Source organism: Trachymyrmex cornetzi, unplaced genomic scaffold (assembly GCF_001594075.2).
Source record: "Trachymyrmex cornetzi isolate Tcor2-1 unplaced genomic scaffold, Tcor1.1 scaffold831, whole genome shotgun sequence".
Taxonomy (NCBI): domain Eukaryota; kingdom Metazoa; phylum Arthropoda; class Insecta; order Hymenoptera; family Formicidae; genus Trachymyrmex; species Trachymyrmex cornetzi.
The window spans coordinates 41,342-48,458 of record NW_017300171.1 but is presented as its reverse complement, the minus strand read 5'-3'; the positions used below and the strand labels follow the sequence as shown (position 1 = coordinate 48,458).

Here is a 7,117-nt window from a genome sequence, read left to right as displayed (position 1 = left end):
CGGGGAAGACGCCGACGGCGTGCGGTGGCGTCGCGTTCGCCGATCAAAGCGAGCAAAAAGTGTGCGCACTCGCAAGACGCGGCCAACCTTTCCTGATTCTTCGTCCGATGTGACAAAAAATGCCATGCCCCCTTGGCTTGCCTCTTGGCATAATGGGGCGCCATGAGCGAACGCTGGTTGCACATCCAACCCGGTCGTTCGCGGTTATTATTTCGCGGTGAATCCGTTCGATTCCCCCGACTGGGCGGGTCGCGAATGGATGGTGGTAGGGGCATTTCCACTTAGCGCGTGGTGTATCGAGCGAAAAAATGGCTGATGGCAGGGAAAGCACGTGGCGAGTTGATAAAACGCCGCGCCGCCGGATGCACCGCACCGCGCGAAAGTCAAAGCTCGGCTCTATCGCGCAAGCCTCTGCTCCTCTCACCCGGCACCCCGGGAACCGGGAACCGCGCGCGGTTTTCGGCGATGGTCGCGGGAAGGGAGAACGTCGCTTCTGCGATCCTGGTGCCGCCGTGGTCATCAACATTCTTTTCGCAAGCGAAATCGCTCTCCTTTTCTCTCGTGGCTTTCTCCGTATAAATGCGGCTGATAAGCGCGACGGTTCTCTTTATATTACTTTATAATGAGCAAAATGCAAATAAAGCACATCGATAATGAAGTGTTTTAGATGAAGGAAGATGAAACGAAATTGTGAAAAAAATGTCATATAATTTTCTACCGTTTTGGAAGATAGACTATAGAGTCACGAAAAGAATTCAACTTTCGTAAACATTATTGCGTCAATCTATCATAGTGAATTAAAGGGATATAGTAATGAGTTGTGCAGTTAGGCTGCGTCTATTTTGTGTTCATTTTTTCCGTATGTGCGTGCGGCCATGGATAGGCTCAATCAAAAGTTTTCTCTCACTGGTGGGAGAGGAAAGTGAGAGTATCATCGAGCATCGACTGCTGGGACTTAACTTTAAATGATATAGGCTATGTTTACACGACTCAGTTTACATCGAAGTTATAACATTGTCAATATTATAAAACTGTTATAAAACTGCAATTATAGTTATTCCATTCTTCAAAGGAATAGTTATGGTTGACCAGTTTCATAACATCGATGTTATAATTTTGGCAAATTAAGCCGTGCAAACGTCATTATCGCGAGTGTACTATCTTAATGGCACGTTCAGTACTGGTGCATACAGCGTGATATGCAGTATCCGGTAATTTTACGATCCAGTGCATCCTATACTGAAAGAAAAGATTGGCTGCTGCAGCAAATTAGATGATAAAATATGGCATGGCACTTTTAACTGGCTGCAGCAGCCAATTTTTAATTGCATTAGCCTATCCTGCAATGTCAATATAGGATTTCGATAGGTTAAAGCGAGGAGCACACTCTTGCATAATGCATAAGACATAAGAAATCCAACCAATCAGAGTTCTTTGTTTCATGGAAAGAAAGGAAACAAAGGATTTTGATTGGTACATTTTCTTATACATTACGTGTTATGCGTTATGTAAGAGTCTGTGCTCCCCGCTTAACGCAACCAAAAATTGTTGCAACCAATTAAAAATGATGAGCACGAGCGTAGCATGATGGACAGCGCGCGAGTCTACCTAAGTCTGCTAAGGGACTCGATCTCTGACAGATTCAAGAAATTTCACGCGCTCGTAGCTCTTTTTCAGCGGTCTGGCAAACCATCAAGAGTATATATTGCCAAGAAAATCTCTCAAAACTGCCTTTCAGAACCGGCGTTAAATTGTATAGGTCTCGTATGTTTGCGTACAACCTGCGTGCGCACTACGGGCATACGTACGAGAGGTAGGCCTGGTCCCGACATACTAACCCACTTCAGTAATAAAGAATTGTCTGCCAAGATTAAGAGTAATGAAGATTTCTCATAGAACATTTCCCTTCTCACACACAAAGTGTGGAGAAATACATAAAAATTGTCACTGAAGCTGCCACCTATGTTTACGATGCTGAGAACAGAGATAAAGCAATTAGAGCAAAGCTTTTAGCTTGCTCAGTAAACCCAAAAATTAACACAAAATCTGATTATCGCATACATAATGTCTAAGAGGTAAGTATTTCCTTATAATTACGAGCCCAATGATAGGGTGGTTGGGTCGGCTTGGGGTGGGTCTCAAAATGCAGCCACCTTCACGCGGTCAGTCCTGAATTACTTCTAATACGAAGTAAGCCAAGAGTTACATGTACTTAAAAGCTGATATATGTGACCTTTCAAACTCATATCTTAAAGGATAAGATGTCTCTAGTTGAATATTTATCACTCCCGAAGTCAAATAGACACATTCCCGGAGTCAATAGTTCACAAGAACCATGTGTTGCGGGTTTGCCTACCATTAAAGCGATTTTAAAATTTCAAGGCCATTGCGGAGGCTCAAGATATGGTCCGAAGATTCTAAAAAAATTCCTGTGAACTCTCTTCCCTCATTATCCTTCATATTTTCCACACTAGGCCGATTCCGATTTCGAATATTTTCCTTTTTCGATACACTCTAATATATAGACCTTGGTTCAGTCGTTTTCAAGATTTTGACGTGGTTATATACCTAGTTGTCAGCATTTTGTTTAGAGAAGTGTACATGGCAAGGATAGTCTCTCGGTAGTTTGCCATTGCCTGCCGAGAGGAGCTACGAACGTACGAAAATTTTTCGGTTCTACCTGAGATTGAACCCGAGATCTCTAGCACAGCAATCTCGTACACTGCCTGTTACGCCACGCTCGCACTCGCGCTCAGGATTAATTATTTCTCATTTGGTTATTTTAATTTTACGTCTGTACTCATAAATGCTCGATTTTAGATTTACGGCAAAACCTTTAGTACCAAATTTAATCAAGGCAGACACAGTTTTATACATAACGATAAAAAGCCGTATGAATGTTTGGCGTGTGACAAGAGCTACACGACAAAATTTGCACTTTATAGACACATGCGAAATCAGGTCATTCATGATATAACGTTTTAATTCATTAGCAGATTCTCAATTGTCTTTTTATTTTTGTTATATACTCATATAATCATATTAGGTATAATAAATTATTATAATATACCACAACACACATTATATATACATATATAATGTGTGTTGTATAACAAATTATTTATTTTTTAGTCACACAAGTGAGCATAGCATATAGCATATAGTAAAGAAAAATAGCGATTAACAATGGAATAGACGATTAAGTATAATTATAACTACTCTTAATGATAATGACGAATCGATGATGAAAGAAGTTGAGAAATGAAGATGTAATGTTTTTACGAGACATGACACGTATAAATGGCAGTTTTCCAGTAGATATAATTTTTCTAGAAGATACAATTGAATACTGTCAGAGCATAGGAGCACTGACGTGTAAAGCTGACAATGGGTTTAGAAGACAAAATCATCCAGTAAACTCTCACTGCTTAATTCTTTAAAAATTTTAATATGATTGATTCATGCCTTTATGTCCTTGCTGGATTTAAGGTAGTACCATCATGAATTGAAAACAGCCAGAAATTTGAAAACATCCTTGAAATTTAAACTATAAGTTGTTCTAAAAGGCATTGACACGCTCATGCAATTACAATGAGATCGACGTTTCAATATTGAGATATAAGCAATTAAAAACTGCATTTTATAGCGCGTTGCTTATACAAAGTTCAATGAAAATGTCGCATTTACTTTTGTAGGGCCTAAATAAGCAGTGATATGTTAATGAAAAACGAACATACACACACAATGCATGGAGGAACATGAAGCGGATACTGCGAAAAAAATGTCATATAATTTTTTACCATTTAATTTGGAAAATAAGAATCGTGGAAAGCATTCCATTTTCGTAAACATGTGTCAACCCATCATGTGAATCGAAGAGCGATAGCAATGAACTGCGTCATGCCCGTGTCACATTACGCATTAGAGATTGAGGATTGCGATTATTAAAGATTAGAATTCGACCACAATAAGATAATTTTAATTTTAATTCGTTTCGTTCTATAATAATTGGCTGAATTCTAATCTTTAAATCGCAATTCTCAGTCTCCAATGCGTAGTATAACATAGAGATCCTCAAGGGAAAGTCTGGCAAAGCAATGTTCAAGTTTTGATTGATGCAGCCATTATGTGGCAAAATTTTCATTTCATCCTTGTTTAACACTCAGTAAATAACAAGGATGAAGTGACCTAGATGTTACCACTTACCAGTTTGTACCATCAACGTTTATCAGACTCTCCCTTGAGGGCCTTTAGTGTGACACAGATATTAGATTGCGTCTATCTGTGTTTATTTTTTTTCTACGTCTGTGTGCGGCCACAAGAACAGGTGCAATCAAAAATTTTCTCTCATTAGCGGAAGTGAAAAGCATAGACTTATAAGATAGTTCATATGAGAGAAACTGAAGGACAGCGCTACTCCCAAAATAGTTGGTTCTCTCTCTTATGAGAGCGGTGGAGAACCAATCAGCTTGAGCGTAATTCACAACTCTTGGTCACTGACTTTTGAATGTCTATCTTCGTTGCACTCGGCCACTCCCTGGTCTGTAACGGCGACTAATCAATTCACTACTATTTCAAAATTGACTACCAATACTGAAAATCTATAGCACACATAACGTTAACTGTAAAGCATTTTTAGCGTCAGTAAATTTGGAACAAGCCTAGAAAAGAAGAGAACTACTCCGTAAGCCCGCGACTATTTCTCTCTCTTTCTATAAAATCTTCAGCTTCTCTCGTACAAATTAGTGTTTTTCTAGTAAGAATTAGGACGCCTATCTCGCGCGTGTAATTAATAGGGAACATGAGATAGAATGAAAAAGCAACAAGCTATTTTCTCTTACTATCGCTTTTTCTCTATCTTACTATCACTTTCGTTCCTTGAATATGGTAGAACCAATAAAAAATCATCACTCGATGGTTTAGCTCTTATTAGAGGAACTTTAATACGAATGCTTCGTCTATCTTAAGCTGCGTTCGGAAACATTATCCGAGTGCCCTCGCGTGTTGTTTTATCCTTGTTGTGCATCCATTATTAAACAAGGATAAGATGATACACGGAGACACCCGAGTGATGTTTCCAAACGCAACCTTGCAAGTCCATGGTGGAAAGTGAGAGTATCGTCACTGAGCGTGCTACTTAAGGGGATGCTAAACCGATTACCCAACTCAATCAAGGTCGATAGTACAGACTCTTTTAATTCCAAATTCGATAATAGTGGTGACATCTTTGATTTAGTTTTTACATTATATTATATAATATATATCATTCTGTCTTACTCAAACGCATACGTCTGTTCTTATCTAACATATGCCAGCACCATCTATCGCAAGACCGCGCAACTACTGCTACGCGGAATTTCGGCTCTGTTGACAGAGCCCCAGTCTTCGCAAAGCACCTGTATACACGTATTTTCTATTCGGTGGAAATATTTCTTTTCTAGACTTTCAATCTTAGTTCTACAAACTCGGTATCGTTCGTTTCAATAATGTGACCTCAGCTGCACGCTTATTTTCAAGATGTGGACTCTAAAACTCTTATATCATTCAATATATATCTGAGGTGACAGCTGTACGAGCCAAAAGTAAGTGAATTTTTAACGAATCTTAAACTTTTTTTCGATTTTCTCAGGAAATCCAGTGCAGCTGAGGTCCTGTTTGTGCGTACTTTAATTTAAACAATAATACTTTTGCAATCCGTACATCCAATACAGAGATTTTTCACCGAATGGAAATGTGGTAAAACACAGGAGGCTTTAGCATCGCGCCTTAACTTTTGAGTAATATTATCGCGAGTGTACTACCTTAAAGGCCATGGCACACACCTTCCGTAACAGTAACCATAAGACGTATCGTAAGAATCAGCCAATTAGAATTAAGAGTTCAAAAAAATTCTCGACTGTGATTGGCTCATTCTTACTGTACGTCTTACGGTTACTATTATGGAAGGTGTGTGCCATGGCCTTAAAGATATGCTCGAGGATATGCTTCGTACTAGCGCTTACAGCTGTAAGCATTATTTATGCTTGTTTAATATTTGAGACAATAATGATGAAATCATACTTACAGCGTATGACTGTGTGAGTGAAAAAACGAAACGTACCCTAAATGTATAGAACAATCGTAATAAGAACTCAGTACAAATTTAAACGGCTGCGTTTTTAGAAAACAGTATAATTTTAAGATTGGATGTATGTGTTGACTATTATTTTTTTATGTATAACTATTATTTGTGTACCATTATAAATCGACAAACAAAAACCGTATTAAAGCAACTAATATTAGAGCATTAATAATTTGGGCCTCAATTATAATTGAATCATCGCCATATCCTTATGATAAAGTTCTACTTCTAAAAACTTCTTCATTTAAATAAAGATTAACATACTATTCCGGGAGGAGGGGAAGATTCCATTTGCTTACAAATTGTTTGCCTACACTACAGCACCGTTTGCCTAAATCACATTTGCCGACGACAGTTCGTTTACGCACAAAATTGTCACCTATACAATTCGATTGCCTACATGCATTATATTGCGCACAAATATAAAATTGAAACGATCCAATGAGAAATTATGAGAAAATATTCAGATTTCTTAATATTTTCTCCTATTTTTTTCAAACAACAAGAAATTGGAAATTACATAATGTAATTAAATTTTAAGATATTTACACACATCACTATACTTTTCATAAATAAAAATAAAAATTTCTTCGAAATGGTTTACATTAAAAAACAAAAATTGCAGGGTTGGCAAAAGTTCACATTTTTTGGATAAAGTCCATGCCAGTGGTAAAAACCGGTATTTTCCGGAAAAAACCGGCAAAAAACCTGGTCTTTTCTTAAAAATAATCAAATAAATAGATTTGATTATTTTGAGTAAAAATACATTAAGAGGAAAACGTAAGGGCCCTGTATGGGCTTGCTTTGAATTTTGTACAGTTGACAACATTATTAAGCAGAAATGTATTGCTTGTGGAACATTAGTTAGTGGAAAACTCCACGACTGAAACAACATCTTCAAAAGTGTAGTAAGTTTGAAAAGAACGATTATGATAATTCAAGTAAAAGTGAATCAGACAGGAAGAGTGAAATGAATAAATCAAGTAAAAGAAGAGA

At 37.9% G+C, this 7,117-nt stretch overlaps 1 protein-coding gene and 1 long non-coding RNA gene across 2 annotated transcripts in view; one reads left to right on the top strand and one right to left on the bottom strand.

Moving 5' to 3' along the window:
• Nucleotides 1-1,527, bottom strand: part of LOC108768991 (uncharacterized) — a 16,792-nt gene extending 15,265 nt beyond the window's left edge. Inside the window, exon 1 of the long non-coding RNA XR_001940520.1 lies at nucleotides 1,459-1,527. This is a non-coding gene — a long non-coding RNA (uncharacterized LOC108768991). The remainder of the gene's footprint in view (nucleotides 1-1,458) is intronic.
• Nucleotides 1-7,117, top strand: part of LOC108768988 (muscle-specific protein 20) — a 46,382-nt gene that overhangs the window by 28,034 nt on the left and 11,231 nt on the right. The window lies entirely within an intron of this gene.